The 17,735-nt window shown below is 41.8% G+C and overlaps 1 non-coding gene across 1 annotated transcript; it reads left to right on the forward strand.

Annotated features, from left to right (window-relative positions):
* The first annotated feature begins 833 nt into the window (after positions 1-833).
* Positions 834-940, forward strand: LOC145080679 (small nucleolar RNA R71). Its single transcript, XR_013695270.1, has one exon. It is a non-coding gene; the product is annotated as a small nucleolar RNA R71 (small nucleolar RNA).
* Positions 941-17,735: the final 16,795 nt, after the last annotated feature.

Genomic DNA, 17,735 nt, shown 5'->3' on the forward strand with positions numbered 1-17,735 from the left:
CATGATTTTCGAGCTTGATCTTCTTCATCTTTGGATCGGGCTGCTGTGGTTCTTCTTCCAATGCCTCCAGGAACTCAGAGATGGCTTCTTCTTCGGTGTCTATGGCCATTACATGAGATTGGGTCTTCGTTTCGGTATTTTTCGGGGATAACTTCTCATGAACTAGAGTGGCTAGTTGACCAAATTGTACTTCAAGGTTATGGATGGAGGCTTGCTAATTCTTTATCAAAGTTTGTTGTTCCAGAATAGCAGAATCAGTGGCATCGTGTCTCTTTTCCGAAGCTTCCATAAACTTCATTAAAATGGTCTCTAGGTCGGGTTTCTTCTCGGCTGGTGGCTGCTCCTTTTGATAAAGGCCTCGACCTGTCTGCCTATACTTCTCTTCTTTTTGCTTCTTATACTCTTCATATGGCAGCCACTCCTTCTTCGGTTTCCTCCAGTCCTCCTTAAACGTATCCCCACTAGAGTAGCACACTTGAGCTTTTCTGTTCCCATACTCATCTACATTGCAGTCCTTGGTCAAGTGTGGACCACTGCATCTCTCGCAACCCACTCTTATGGCATGTATCGATTGGTCCATCTGTGTTATCCTGCGGTCCATATTATTCAGCATGGCCATGACCGCTGCTATTTCTTCAGTTTGGGCCCCTCCTCCGCCTTTGATTCCTTCTTGCCTCGAGTTGTGGTATTCGCGAGAATGCTTCGCGAATTCTTCAATTAGCTCCTTGACCTCCCTTGGATTTTTCTTTGTCAAAGGTCCTTGAGAATCAAGGAGTTGTCTTGTCATCACGTTGACCCCATCATAAAAGATTGACATCTCTTGCTGCATATTTAGGTCATGCTGAGGGCAATTTCTGAGCAAGCCCTTGTACCGCTTCCATGCTTCGTATAGTGACTCCCCCGGTTGTTGCTCAAAGTTGGCTATTACCTTCTTGAGTTTGGCTATCTTGGATAGCGGGCAAAACTGGTCCAGGAATTGCTCACGCATTTGAGCCCAAGTGGTGATTGTACCCGGTGGGAGTGCTTTTAACCACTCCTTAGCAGCTCCTTTGAAAGTGATGGGAAGCATCCTAAGCAAGACTGTGTTTATGTTGACATTTGGGACATTGAAGTAGTCTGCAATGTCGTTGACTTCATCTAGATGCTTAAAAGCATCCTCATGATCTTTCCCGAAAAATGGGATGTCCTTCAGTGCAGTCAATATGTGTCCCTTCAGCTCGAATGTGGCAGTGGCAGGTATTGCGGGTTGGACTAAACCGGAACCCACATCTTCTCGGATCCGCTTCTTGTAAGCTCCCATGGACATTTCTTCAATTGTTGCCATCTCGTACCTTGGCTCGTTCTCGGGTTCGCTCGTGTGTTCTTCAAATTCCGGCTCGGTATCGTATTCGGACTCGGTTTGGACGGGTGTTTGATCCAAGTGCTCAATATTGCTCTTGTGCCTCGCGGATGAACTTGACTCTCCTGTCTTCTTTCCTGACTTCCTTGAAAAAGCTGACTTCAATTCTTGTAAGGGCGTCTTTTTCTTGTGAATTGCAGACTCAGGATCTTCGAGTGGTGGCACCAAGGGTGTGTTTGCACCTCTGGTCATGAACTCCTGCAACTTGCTAAACTAAAAACGTAAAACTGGACTAAAATAAGAAAAACTAAAAACTGAAATCTCATCTTTCACGTCGTGAGTTTATTAAAACTCACGTCGTGAACTCTGTGAGAGAAATAGAAATAAACTAAGCTAAGCTAACAAAAATAAATAACCAATTAACCTTTTTGCAGATTTTATTCCACAAAAAGGGGTTGATTAATCTAATGCAACTAAATAAACTAATAATCTAAGCCGTTCCCCGGCAATGGCGCCAAAAACTTGATGTGCACAAAAGTACTCACTAATTTTAATATTTATAACCTAACAAACTTAACTAACTATGCACTTATAGGCAGTATACCTAGTCAGATTACAATATAGCTTGGGTAAGTCGGGTGTCGATCACAGGGAACGGTGTTACTAATTAATTTACTTACTATTAAATTAACCTAATTATTAACAAGTTTAAAAGGGGTTTTATCTGGTTTTACAAGATCAGATGAACTTAAATCAAATTCAATAAATAAAAACACACCCTTGTTTAGTTTGAATCCACTTCTCCCTTATGGCTAGCTAATGATTACGGATTATTAAGTTGGTTTTTAGTTGTATTAGTAATTTAGTTCTAACTTTACCAATAATTAACTAATTCATGTCAAACCATGTATGTTCACACATAATTAAAATGTAGATATGCTATGTAAGATTTGTTATATAAACGCAATTATGATCACAATACACGTTCTCTAGGACGGCTAAGCTTATTTATTCTAATTACTAACTAAGATTGATCAATCTTAGCTCTAACAATTCAATGTTCACTAAATCATTAGGTAAACAAGTTCATGCAATTTAATGGTCACTAAGCTACATAGAACATGCAATCAAGCAATTAGATAAACAAACAGTAGCATGCTAGGCTATACAAATCAAACACAATCAATTTTTACCAACTAAAATTAATCCATAAACATTGAACTATTCATAAGTTTAAAGCTTCATCTAGCTAAATAAGAGTAGCTAGATTCAGTTGCTCATCATAGTAACTAAACCAACACAGCTAAAAATAATGAAAGACATGTTCTTATTTAACTAAAATATAGACCTTTATTCTTTTTGGTGTTGAAAACCTTCTTCCAGAACCTTTCTTTCGCTTCAAATCGTCTTCTGGAACTCCTTCCTTCTGCCAAAAGGTGCCTCTATTCGTAATGGTCAAGGATTTATATAGTTGTTGATATCCATAAATTCACGTCGTGAATAGTAAGAAATTCACGTCGTGAGTTGTAGATAACCATGCCCGTCAAGGATTCCTTCACCCACGTACATATCTTCTAGAACCAACGATTCACGTCGTGAATCCTTTAAGTCTCACGTCGTGAATAATCTTTTTCCAGATTTTCTTCACTTTTACTCTTTTAATTCCCAAAGTTTCTTTCTTTAACGCTTTCAGTCCCTTTTCTTCAAAATGTCTTCTTTTTGGCTGTAAATAACATTTAAGCTCATAAGTACCATTATTCTAAACAAATTACCAACTTTTTAATAAAAATGTACTTAAATATTGCCTAAAAATAGGTATAAATATAGCAATATCACTTCACCAAGAGGCAACCAACCAACTAGCAAGGCGCCAACCCTGCAGATAGACTCTGCTACTTTTCAAGCTGCAGTCACGACAGCCGTGGTAGCCGTCATGGCGCAACTTAATGCTAACCACACCAGTAGGCGCGAAGACGGTGTCATAAATACTAACTGCAATAACAATCAAGAACACCAGTGGGCGTCTGCCAACGGAAATGCCTCAGGCCACAAACCTACAAACAAGAAGCGAAAGTTTTGGAATAAAAAGGAGTGCAACCAATCTCAAAGATTCGCTAAAAGATAACAACCCATGGCCACCCCTACAATTACGACAGCAGTCACGACACATGCCTCGACATCAGTCACAACATCTATCACTCAAGCACCAGACATGCAGTATATGGGAACACTTCCAAAGTGTAACAAGTGTAACTACCATCACACATGAGCTTGTCGGATTCAACGTTGTATCAACTGCAACAAGAAAGGGCATACTGTCCACTTCTGCGGGACCCCGACCCAACACATCGCTTCAACCACCAATATTGGTGTAAGTCCAGTATGCTCCCTATGTGGTGAAACGGGACACTTCAAGAGAGACTATCCAACCGAGAAGAATGACGGAGGAGCAGGAGGAGTGTGACAACTGAACCAATGGAAGCCTATTAGGACTTTTGTAATGTTTCCTACGACAAGAACGTTTAAGTACCATATGTTTGTAATGAATTTGGTATGATTGCTAAGATTACCGTCTTTCTAAAAGTAATTAAAATACTCTCTCGTTCGAATCAAATCAAAAACATTCATATATGACCTTAGGATCATTACCTGTAAGATGTAATGACTTTGTGCATACATCGGGGTTAATTATAATCAAAATACTAAAGACTTAAATCAAATAATTCCATCCTGACTCCTGTTCCATGTCTAGTAGTGGGATTTGAGTGGAGCCACACCAATATCAAATTACATACGACGTACATATACTGATCGATCGTAGAGTAACCCATCAGAGATCATGATATAAAGTATCATTGCTAGCTATCAGAACCCACTCACTACCAATGCTAGTTGTTGTAGTATGAACCATCTGCGTTAATAATAACATCGAACAAAACGGAACACACTGAAAAGAAACACAAGATACTCTATCCATCTAATGAGCATTTCTTACGAATACAACTTAACACATATCGTACCTAAAAAGATACTGTTGTCATCATTAGATTTCGATCGGTATAGTCCTCACCCTCCCAATTTAACGGCTATGAAAAGACCCTTCACTTAACCCGCTAAATATCAGAACCTTCGTCTCTCATAAACATAAATCCAACACGGACCTCCGGGCCATCTCTCGCTGCGAAACCTCAAAAACACTCACCAGAGGAGTATTATACCCTCCGAAACCTTACCACGAGTAACTCCAGAAGACCCTTCGGGAATGTCACGTATACAGCAGACAAGGTTCAAGCACAGAAGCTTGGGACAGATATGGTTAGTCTACCACTACTACGTGTATACGCGGGGATAATGTATAATTAAGATTCTACGGACATTGGATGTGTGCTTCCGCCCTATTTCCTGTTCCTCGTCTGGTTGTGGACTTGGGGCAGAGTCACCCATCCAACTGTCTTGCCAACCTTACGTACATACGATCTATATGTGCAAGTTAATGATAGATGGACCAGGTACGAGTCCTGCCAGGAACTTCGGGACCAGGCTACCCTGGAGGGCGAGTGAACGTCCTATCATCCGGATGAGTCTAGTCGTGTAACCCGAACCCATATGTTCCCTACCGATCTAATCAAACGAGAAACACTAAAGCAGACCCATGCAGCGCTCCGAGAAGAGGCTATCACTTATGACTTAGTACAAATACGAGAAAGGCTGGAAGCATCTCGAGATCACAGCAAAACCCGAATAAGTCTTATCATCCACATAAAAACACAGGGTTTTTACTAGTGAATCGAAGATGGCTAAGTGTAAACATTACAGTCATGCATCATTAAGATTCAAGCATCTCGAGATCCAAGCGATTACAAAATACCTGGTAAGACTTATAATGCAAGTTTCAGAACAATTTGTTGAAACATTCGTAATACTTGTACTCACAGATCACATTATAAAATATTCATAGTGGTAATACCATGTATAAAGTAGAGAGCATAAAAGCATGCGTAGAATACACTATCATTTGAAAACAATAACTCCTCTAAATCGACTTAACTCAAGTTACAATAAGAAATTTCAAGGTCGTCATTTAACATCAGGCGGATTGGTCCCCACCATACCAATTTCTTGTACACCGAAAAGTACCCACATCTCTTCCTGAACTCTTGAATCCCCAAGCAAAATGCAAATTTTGGGACGAAATTCCCACTAACGGGGGGATAATGTGACAACTGTCAATTTCCAGTCAAGTCAAAGTCAAGTAAAGTCAACAAGTCAAACCGGTCAACTCATCTAACCCTTGTATGCTAGGGTTTTCATTATGGTTCTTACTGAACAACTCGCACTCTTAATACAAAGTATCACTTAGAGTTTTCACTTGTTCGGAAACTCTAAACCCTAATCAGGGCAAGTGATGAAACTACTCGATAAAACATTATTCCTTAACCCTCGGGGGCATGTGACAATCATAACAAGACTTAACGAGGTTTACGAACCTTGAATTACAGAGCCAAACACTCAAAAAGGTCTCAAAAGAAGTCTCTCTCAACCTCTTTTACTCTATCTCTCCCAAATCTCTCTCTGTATGAGAAATCTCTCCAAGAATGTGAAATCTCTCCAAGAATGTGAAATATCTCCCAAATATCTCTCTGTATGAGAAATCTCTCCAAGAATGTGAAATCTCTCCCAAATCTCTCCAAGTATGTCAAATCTCTCCCAAATCTCTCCAAGTATGTCAAATCTCTCCAAGAATGTCAAATCTCTCCCAAATATCTCTCTGTATGAGAAATCTATCCAAGAATGTGAAATCTCTCCCAAATCTCTCCAAGAATGTGAAATCTCTCCCAAATTTCTCCAAGAATGTGAAATCTCTCCCAAATCTCTCCAAGAATGTGAAATCTCTCCCAAATATCTCTCTATATGAGAAATCTCTCCAAGAATGTGAAATCTCTCCCAAATCTCTCCAAAAATGTGAAATCTCTCCCAAATCTCTCTCTGTATGAGAAATCTCTCCAAATCTCTCTCAAAACCCCTTTTGATTTATTTTAATCATTTGGGGCATCCCGACACTTGACTTGGTGAAAAACCACTCGAAATGAGAAGATTCATTGGAAATTAGTCTTTTAGGTCCGAAGTCCCTCTATAAGGACCAAACTCTTCTTGAGCCGAGGCCCCAAGAATCAAGTCCGAAGCCTCCTTAAGGAACCGCAGCCATTGGACCGGACCGGATCTGCTGAGAACCGAGGCTGCTGAAGACCGCAACGCTAATCCGCACCCGCAGTTGAGCACTGCACCCGACCTTCGCTTCGGCCCTCCTGACGAACCCGCCTGCGGTACCTGCTCGGACCGCAGTCCGTTACCCTTCGGATCCACTTCAGCGACCAAACCCCACGGACCTAAGGCTGTTAAGATCGGAATCACCCTCCTGACTTCAGATTTTCCACTTTTTACCCGGTTTTCGACCACGACTCCGTTTTAAGCCCGTTTTTAATTATTTTAACGGGAGATTTTCATCCAAACTCATATTTGGACATATAAGGTCCCATTTATTCTTAAATTCAACATATTTAAGGAAATCCTTATTTAAGAATAAAATTCATTAAGTAAGATCTTGTGGTGGAGTGTTGACTTTGCCATAGTGTTAGACACAAGCAACCACCCCATACCCACTCCATGATTAACCCACACCCCTCCCCACCATACCTGGTCATTCAAGAGTACTTTTCCCACTCATACTCACGTCCTAAGAGCTGGACAACCCCCCACTCTCCTCACACTTCCTTCATTCTCTCATTTTTCCTCCAAGGATCACACTCCAAATTCTCTCACAATTCTCTCTCGAATTCGAGATTCAAGGGCTGATCATCAAGTGTTCTCTCATTTGTGGTAAGTGAAATTATCCTCCTTATGATTATTACACTTCCTTTTACTTAAATCATAGATTCCTTACACAAACTCCATCATATTTGGGTTAAGATTCTCGAATCTTCAAGCAATCCTCCAAGTGTTCTTGAGTTGAACACTTCTTCCCTTCAACATTCATCCACTGAAATCACACAAGGTGAGTTCATACCCCTATCTTTTCATGTTTTCTTAGGTTTTAGGGGAGGGGGGATACAAGTTAAAATAACAAGAACACAACTAAACTCTTCCAACAGCTTTCATCATAAAAGTTGGACTCCATTCACAGACTGTTTTGGACAACTTAAACATTTTAGTTTTCAAAAGTGTAGTAGGTTCAAATAGTTCAAGTCCTTACCTTTAAAATGACTACTTGAACATCTCCATACGATTTTTCTACGATTTATTGTGATTTTTACAAAAATGCCTATCATTTCAGAAACAAACTCGGACCAGTCTGTGAATATGAACATTTTAACACAAGTTAAAGATTTCCAAAATTCATAATAAAAATTATGAATAAACTAGACACATTTTATGAACTCTCAGACTTTACGGATTCAGTTTTCGACTTCGTGTGATTTTTCTATGATTTTTCTAAAACAATGCTGAAATGTTAAAAACTAGTTAACAACTTACAACTTGCATAACACTTTGTAAAATGTTGAGCAAAGTGTATAACCATAAGTTCTAAATATTGAATGTATTATCTTGTTAGTTTAAGGGTTAATATTATAAATGTAACATCCAGGTTCCCAGATATTATTTCTTATTCATTTATTTTTGGATTTTGAGAGGGGACTCGGCGAGTTGGAGTATAAACTCGCCGAGTATGGTCGCGGATGTCTACGCGGATTCGCGTCTGGACTCGGCAAGTCCAAGGGGTGGACTCGGCGAGTCCACGCTGTTTAATGAAACCCTAATTTCTTGGGTTTGGGACCTATTTAAAGGCCCTTAGGGCCGTCATTTGCATCTATCAGTCCCTTGAGAGAAACCCTAGAGCACTTGAGCGTTTTGGGAAGAGAGAGAAGGCCATTGTTAACATTTGAAGCTTGTTTAACAAGGAAAAGGAGGTTTTAGCCAAGAGGAGGCAAGGGAAGTGGACATCCTGCGATTTGAGGAAAATTTGAGGGATTCGGATGCATCTTCGGGCGCATCTGAACTCAAACTGAGGATTTGAGGAAAATTTTGATAATAAAATAATTTTTTTGAGAAAAAGTAAAGAGTCTTGAGAAAAACAGAGCAGAGTCGTGTGTACGATCAGCCAGCGCCCGAACGGTGACTCCCTAAAAGTACCCTTACGTTATGTGTTATGAGATATGTTATGTTACATTATGCATGCTAGAGTAGGCTAGGTATACATATTAGGATTAGAGTGGCCTGATTTGTGATACCTTAGCCTAGGAGTTTTCTGCTGCTGAGATGCTTTGAGAATGAGTAGGTAGCAGATAGGAGCTCATGAGAACAGAGTACTCGTAATCCAAGATCCAAGGAGGAGGACTTGGAGTGAATACTGATGCGGTGTGGTCAGTAGTATTGGGCTCGTACTATTGAAGACACCGGATTAGTGGGCATTCCAAGTAAGAATCTTTTGGACAACGGAGAACGAGTAGGGTAGAGTCATCGAGTATGATTATGCTCGATCGAGTCTCTGATAGATTTTATGTTGTTTTTCAGAAGGGCATCATGGTCGGGACACGCCACAGACCTGAGACGAGCGGTGTGAGTGACGAGGAGCTTCGTCAGATGATCCACGATGAGGTGGCTGCGGCGATCAGGGCCGAGATTCCGGAGATGTTTGGGTCTATCAAGACCACACTGTTAGAGACTTTTGACGAGTGGTACGCCGTGGTGACTGAGGCCGCAGCCGTTGCAGCTACAGCAGCTGTGGCTGTTGCCAGGCCTCAGGGAGGTGACTCGTTGTTGTTCCGGGAGTTCAGCAACACGAAGCCACCCGAGTTTGATGGGACGCACGATCCGATCGCTGCAATGAGATGGATTGCTGACATTGAGGGATGCTTCTATACATGTTCATGTCCGGAGCATCTGAGGGTACAGTTCGCTTTGAACCAGCTTCGCTTGGGAGCGAAGGATTGGTGGAAGTTCGTGATAGCGAACTTCACTCTTACAGAGATTTCAGCGGTGACCTGGGAGAGGTTCACCACCATGTTCAGAGACGAGTATGTTCCCCCGGTGGAGAAGGAACGACCGGTTCAGGAGTTCTTGACCCTCAAGCAGGGTAATTGTCATACCCCAAATCAGAATGGCGGAAACATTCGGGGGTGGGTGACTTCACGTAGTATCATAACAATTGAATATTATAAAGAAAGTAACACAACCATCATATATATAATAAAAACGTACATTGTTGCGTTATATATGTTTCCAAAAGAGTATTACCATATGATGATGTAAAATGTTAAATAATAATCGCCTTTAGCGTTCCTTCTTCAAAAGCTGGTAGTTACCTGTATTACTGATTCCCTGAGAAATACAAGTGGTTTCGAAAAAATGTCAACAATAAAGTTGGTGAGTTCATAGGTGTTTTGTACTGAAAAGTATGTCTTTTTGGAAGAAAATCGATGAACGTGGTTTTCAGAAAATCCAATATTTTCCACATATGGTTTGAAAAGTTCCCAAGGTTGGAGGGCGTTAGTATCTTTCGTATTTAAATGATAAAGATAAGTTTTGTACTCAAAATAATGTAAATATTGAATGCATGTATGAATCTCGTAAATCAAGTTTGTTTTTATACTTTCTTGTGAGACACAGACTGCCTGTAACAACATTCTTCAGGTGTTGTAGTGTTATGACATTTGTCACCCCAGACCTGCCGATCTAACTGTAGCTAACAGTTTAGGTGCGGGGTTTTCAATCCCGTATATATCTATACACAAGTATCACGCTCTCCCTCCAAGAGATTATGGCTTATAATACAGGACTTGAAATGCATACATAAGAGTACGTTGAAGTTTGAATATCTCACATTACTTAGTATAAATAGATTTACGATAAGAAAGTCTTTGTTTCACTTTAGATGAAAGTATTTCGTTTTTCATGATGTATACGTAAGAATGTATGAATAACTCGCAAACTATACCCATTATAGTTTTTCAGGAAGTATGTTCCATTTGGTGAAAATAACTTGGTGATATACTAAACTTTATACGTAATGATAGTTGTTGCATTTAAGTTTATATAAAACGATACGTTTTCTCGTATTATACTTGTATTCCCCCCCTAAAACATGAAAAGACTTGAAAAGTAGGGGTATGAACTCACTTGTTCGGTTTGAAGAGAGTGGGACTAGAGTCGAGTAGAACTTTAACCGCGGAACGTTGCATCTTCGAGCTTATCGGGGATCTCGGTAGCATAGAACCTTCGTCGGGGGCTCGGGTGTGGAAATCGAGGGTATTAGGACGGATTTTGGTGCTTGAAAGTGTGTGAGAGTAAGTGTGAGTTTGAGAAATGTGTGCCAAAATCCGGAGCTTATGCCTTCTATTTATAGGGCTGAAAATGCGAGTACGCTGGGCGTACCACCGGAGTACGCAGGGCGTACGCGTTACGCTAGGCGTACTTCGGTTACGTTGGGCGTAACTTTGCGTCATGGCTTACGACTCGAGTCTAGCTAGGCGTAGAGCTGCAGCCGATGGGACTCGACCCTGCACCTGAGTACGTTGGGGGTAATCCTGGCTTCCATCTTCTAAATTCCATAACTTTCGCGTACGGGCTCCGTTTTTCGCATTCTTTATATCCACGCGTAGGTGAGATTATGCTCTACAACTTTCATTTAGACTCCGTCGGCTACTTTTGACTTTATTTTTAATGCTATGTTTTTAATAGGCCGGGACTGCTAAAGTTCGTTAAAAATTCATAGTTTCTTTATCCGACGTCGGTTTTCGTTTGTCTTTTTATCATTTTACTCCTATTGTGGAGACCTTTAACTTTCGTTTAGGTTGCGTTAGCTAAATATCGCTCTATCTTCAATTCGAGTTTTTAGCCCTCTACTACTGTTACGAAACTTAGAAAATTCGTAACTTCTTCATACGAGGTCCAATTTGGGCGATCTTTTTATGTATGTTTACAATTTAACGAACTCTACAACTTTTGTTTAGATACTTAAGGCTAAAATGCGTTTTATTGTAATTTCACTTTTTACGTTAAATAGTGTTTTACCGGGTGTGTCGTAAATATTTGAGTGGTTATAGTTTCTTCAACATAACCCAGTTTCGAATGTTCTTTATGTTTTTGGAAACCTTGGCACGATATCTAACATTTGATGCATCCCAATTTAGATATTTGAACACTTTATTTTTGAGGTTAATTTCGTTGATTCCAAATAGTTTTCGTTGTATTTGACTTTTGAGTGCTACATTGCTCTTGGAAAAATATAGGGTTGTCACATCATCCCCCCGTTAGGGGAATTTCGTCCCGAAATTTAATCTAATACTGAGTTTACGGGTTAGGGAAGAGATATGGGTACTTTTGTTTCATCTGATCCTCGCGTTCCCAGGTGTATTCAGGTCCTCGCTTGGCGTTCCAGCGGACCTTTATAATAGGTATGCGGCTTTGTTTATTCCTTTTTATTTCCCGATCTATGATCTCTACTGGTTCTTCTACGAATTGGAGATTCTCATTTATTGCAATTTCGTCTAGAGGGATGACAAGGGTCTCATCGGACAAGCACTTCTTTAGGTTTGATACGTGAAAGGTAGGGTGTACGTTGTGGAGTTCTTGAGGTAATTGAAGTTTGTAAGCCACCGGACCGATCCTGGCAAGGATCTCGAAGGGTCCAATGTATCTTGGGTTCAGTTTCCCATGCTTTCCGAAACGTGTTAATCCTTTCCAGGGTGAGACTTTTAGCAGGACACGGTCTCCAACCTGGAATTCCAAGGGTTTCCGTCTTTTATCCGCGTAACTCTTTTGTTTGTCCCTTGATGCTTTCAGACGTTCCCGGATCTGAACAATCTTCTCCGTAGTTTCCCTTATGATTTCTGGCCTAGTGAGCGTGTTGTCTGTTGCTTTCCCTTTTGCTAGTTGTGTGTCCCCCACTTCAGCCCAGCACAGAGGTGATCTGCATTTACGGCCGTAGAGGGCTTCAAACGGGGCAGCCTTGATACTAGTGTGGTAGCTATTATTGTACGAGAACTCGACCAAGGGTAGATGGGTGTCCCATGCTTTGCCAAAATCGATTACGCAAGTTCTCAACATATCCTCTAGGGTTTGTATGGTTCTCTCACTCTGGCCGTCAGTTTGTGGGTGATAAGCAGTACTCAATTCTAGTCTTGTTCCTAGAGATTTTTGTAGCGACTGCCAGAACCTTGAGGTGAATCTACTATCTCGGTCCGAGATAATGGATATGGGCACACCATGCAGTCGTACAATCTCTCTGAGGTATGTTCTAGTTAGTTTCTCCAATTTATCCGTTTCTTTGATTGGTAGGAAGTGCGCTGATTTACTTAACCTGTCGATGATCTCCCAGATGGTGTCGAGTCTGCTAGCCGTCTTGGGTAATTTGGTTATGAAATCCATGGTTATCCGTTCCCACTTCCATTCGGGTATTTCTGGTTGTTGCAACAATCCTGAGGGCTTTTGGTATTCTACCTTGACTTTGGCACACGTCAGACATTTGCTCACGTAGGTAGCAATTTCGGCTTTCATGTTCGGCCACCAGTACAGTTTCTTGAGGTCGAGATACATCTTATCGGAGCCGGGATGTGTGGAGTATCGTGTCTTATGGGCTTCGTTCATGACGAATTCTCTGAATCCGCCAAACTTCGGTGTCCAAATCCGATCCATGAAGTAATGAACTCCATCATTCTTGACTTCAAGCTTCTTATCCATTCCCCTTAAGGCTTCCCCTGCCACATTTTCAGATTTTAAGGCTTCTATTTGGGCTTCCTTGATTTGCATGGATAGGTGTGAATGGATTGTCATGGTTAGAGACTTCACTCTGCGGTTCAAGTATTCCTTTCGGCTGAGTGCATCGGCCACCACGTTAGCCTATCCGGGATGATATCAAATTTCGCATTCGTAATCATTTAGTAGTTCTACCCACCGTCTTTGTCTCATGTTGAGTTCTTTCTGGTTGAGGATATGCTGGAGGCTTTTATGATCGGTGAAGATTGTACACTTTGTGCCGTAGAGATAGTGCCTCCATATCTTTAGAGCGAAAATGACTGCTCCTAGCTCGAGATCGTGCGTTGTGTAGTTTACTTCGTGCGTCTTTAGTTGTCTTGAGGCGTAGGTGATGACCTTCCCTCGTTGCATCAGAACACACCCAAGTCCTTGGTTTGACGCATCACAATAGACCACAAAGTCCTCCGTTCCTTCTGGTAAGGTTAGAATGGGCGCACTACATAAGGCTCGCTTTAGTGTTTGAAACACGATGTCTTGTTTTTCTCCCCAGTCGAAGGTCACACTCTTCTGAGTTAAGGTGGTAAGTGGCTTAGCAATCTTCGAAAAGTTTTGTATAAACCTTCGGTAATACCCGGCGAGTCCCAAAAATTGCCGGATTTCTGTTGGGGTTCTCGAAGTCTTCCAATTCTCTATTGCTTTGATCTTAGAAGGATCCATATGTATCCCTTCTTTTCTTACTACGTGACCTAGGAAATCTACTTCCCGAATCCAAAATTCACACTTTGAAAATTTTGCGTATAGTTTTTCTGCCCTTAATGTTTCCAAGACTTGGAAGAGGTGTTGGCTGTGTTTTTCCTTGCTTCTTGAATAGATGAGTATATCATCTATGAACACGATCACGAATTTATCCAGGAAGGGACGACATACCCGGTTCATCAAGTCCATGAACACTGCTGGTACATTTGTCAATCCAAAGGGCATCACTACAAACTCGTAGTGACCATAGCGTGTTCGAAATTCCATTTTGGGGATGTCTCCTTCCAGCACTCGCAGTTGGTGATAACCAGATCTTAGATTGATCTTTGAGAAGTAGCTTGGTCCCTGTATTTGGTCGAACAGATCGTCTATGCGCGGTAGGGGATATCGGTTCTTGATCGTGAGTTTGTTCAGCTCCCGGTAAATGCACATGCGAAAAGATCCGTCCTTCTTCTTCACGAATAGGACCGGTGCTCCCCATGGGAAGCTCGGTCTGATGAAGCCCTTGCTCAGCAGTTCGTTTAATTGACTGGACAGTTCCTGCATCTCGGCTGGGGCTAAACGGTAAGGCGACTTTGCTACTGGAGTAGCTCCGGGGATTAAGTCGATTCTGAACTCGACTTGGCGTTCTGGTGGGATTCCTGGGAGATCTTCTGGGAAGATGTCTGGGAAGTTGCAGACTTCCGGAATGTCTTTAATGTTCTTTGGTTCTTGTTTCTAGTCTACTACGTGAGCTAGAGAGGCATGATACTCCTTGCGAAGATATTTTCGTGCTTTAACACAGGAGATGATTTGTAAATTTGTACTAGGTTTGTCACCATAAATGACAAGGGTTTCGCCGTTTGGCAGATTGAGGCGAACGGCCCTTTCGTGACAAAGTATATCGGCATGGCGAAGACTTAACTAGTCCATACCGATGATGGCATCAAAACTTCTTATTGAAATGGGCATAAGGTCGATTTGAAATAAGTGCTCGTTTAAATTTAATGTGCACCCTACGTACATATCACTTGCGCTTTCCGTTTTACCATTTGCCATTTCTACAATGAATATTTTATTGAGTGGTTGGGGTTTTTGATTAAGTAGGTGTTTGAATTTATGACTCACAAAACTTCTCTCCTCACCGCAGTCAAAGAGTATGCATGCATAAATGTTGTCGAGGAGAAACGTACCCGTAACCACCGTGGGGTCAGCTATTGCTTCATTTTGACCTATCGCCAACACTCTCCCAACACCGCCAACATTCTTTGCCTTGGGGAAATCCCTATTGAAGTGTCCAGTTTCTCCACACCCATAACATGCCTCGCTTATCCCAGTACCAGGAACTTGAGTGATTAGTCGCGCCGGTGCCTTACAGAAATAGGCAGTGTGCCCTTTCCTGTCGCAGTTTTTACAGTGCATTTCGCGGCAATTACCGTGATGATGGTAGTTGCATTTGCTGCACTTTGGCAGGTTCCCAGCATATTGTTTTGTTGGCGCAAGGGTAGCAGGAGTTGTAGTGGGAGCAGTAGCGGCATGAACCGCCACCATTTGTTTCTTTGAAGGTTCTTGCGAAGTTTGCCCCTTTCTCTTGTTCCAGAATTTCTTCTTGCTGTTGTTGTTGGCATTGTTATCGTTGTTGTTGTTCCCTTTGGTTGGTTCAGCGACGATAGTCGTGACGCCTTGATAGACACCATGATCAACGAGAGATTGCGCCAGTTGCTTGGCGCTGTCGAATGTCATGGGTTTGGAGGCTAACACACTCCCTCAAAGTTGGGGTGATAGTCCCCAGAGGTACCTCTCCACCTTTTGGCTTTCTAGGATCAACATCCTTGGGCAAAGTATTATCAAGTCACTGAATCTGTTGGTATAGCCTGCGATGTCCGAGCCTACCATCGTAAGGCCCCATAGTTTCTGTTCGAGCTTCTAAATCTCGCCTCTTGGGCATTACTCTCGTAGGAGCATTCATTTCAGGTTTTCCCAACCCATGGAGTTCGCCACCACTAGGGTTAGTGCCTTGACGTGGCCGTTCCACCACATCAGGGCTCGTTCGGAGAAAGTAAAGGCAGCAAATTTTACTTTGCTTTCTTCAGGGCATGCACAAATTTCGAATACAGCTTTCGTTTTCTCTAGCCATCACTCCCCCAGTCCCATAAAAGGGAATAGGTTTTCCGTTGGTGAAGTCTTTGTAAGTACATACCCCGGAACGGCCTTGGCTTTGGCCATTTGTAAAGCTGTTTATTCCTCCTCCTGACCCGTTGTTGCTCATTTGAGCCATCGCTGTGGTTACAGCGGTTGTTACAGCAATTTGGAACATAGTTGCATCCATAGTTGGAGGGGGCGGTGGAGGTGGTGTTGGAGCTGAGTTTCTGCGTGCTGATCTACGAGGAGGCATGTTCTGGTAGAGAAATAATAATGAACACTATAAGTTTCTAATGATTTGACAATCGTGTACTAGAGGGTTAGTTGTATCTTGTAATTTGTTTTGACTTTAGTTCAAAGTAGATATAACAATTTAGATAATACCGTAAGTTTCGAGAGGTATGTAAAGTAGTACTTCATATATATATATATATATATATATATATATATATATATATATATATATATATATATGTCACACATACGGTGCGTTACATTATGCTTCGTGTTTAGGAAAAACTTGACCTATCTAGAGGTCTCCGATTACAAGTTCAAAGGAAATAAGAAAAACTTTATCCGAGGTCCTATTCTATATCAAAATTGTTGGAGTTGGGCAAGTTCTACTTGCGGCGTGTTGTGTGTTTGGAGCTAGACTCGGCATCCGACTGCTTGACACCCATTAGGCGCCTTTCAAGAACTGCTTGTTGTTCCTTCATCTCTCTTATTTCTGCCAGTGCTGTCACCATTTGGTTCTGAAGCGTCCCTGTGTGGAGTTGGGTACTTTCGTGTAGTCCGTCCAGGCGACGAATGTCTGCGGCGTTACCCTGTGTAGCAGCATTGACCTCATGGATTCTGGCCGCTTGCATGTCTGACTGGTAGTTCTGGGTGGCTATTGAGCCCACAATAACGGGAAGTGCTCGATCAGCTGAGCCTCCCCCACTGACATTGTAAAAGTCTCGACACATGCCAAAAGGAGGGCGTACACCTAGTTGATGGCTCCAATGGTAGAGATGGCTTCCCCAAATGGGAATGGGACCTTGGTAACCTATTCTAACTTTGGGTGGACGGGGAGCGGGAGGGTTGATTACTTCCGGATCGGAGTTTGTCCCATCGGTAGCTTCTTCTTCCTCCTCAACCTCCTCGTCGACTTCAAATTCCTCTCCGACTTCGACTTTGAATTCTTCTTTGACTTCCTCTTCGATTTCCTCCGGTTCTTCTTCCGGGTCTTCTTCTATCCATCCGTCGTTGCCTTGGTTTGGGTAGTAGTGTCACACCCCAAAACCAAGAGCGGCGGAAACGTTCCGGGGTGGAGGACGTCATGTACAATATCACAACAGTGTAAAGTAGTAAACAAGCAACAACATCATCCATTGCATTATAAGTAAAGTTTTAATACATGTGTGTTCTTTCATTGCAATAAGACACCAAAAATATACAATCAAAATAAAAGACGAGACTTGTCTGTGCTCCGTCTTCTCAAAACCTGGCCATCATACCTGTCTACTGGTGACCTGAGAATACAAGTTATTTTGAAAGCGAGTACCAGCCTAAAGCTGGTGAATTCATAAGTATTTAAGTGTCATTGTCTTGTTTTGAAAAGCTGTTATGAATGTCATGTAAACCTTTAAATGAAACAGTTGATATAAGTATTCTAGAAAATCCCTTATTTTCTATTAGTATGAAATGTAGTCTTTAACCAAGACCCGAATGTTTTGTAAGTAAAATGATAGTTTTTCCTTTCTATTGACTAGTACTAAAAGTACTTAGT

This window comes from Lactuca serriola, chromosome 1 (assembly GCF_051521515.1).
Source record: "Lactuca serriola cultivar US96UC23 chromosome 1, Lser_US96UC23_V15, whole genome shotgun sequence".
In the NCBI taxonomy this organism is placed as follows: domain Eukaryota; kingdom Viridiplantae; phylum Streptophyta; class Magnoliopsida; order Asterales; family Asteraceae; genus Lactuca; species Lactuca serriola.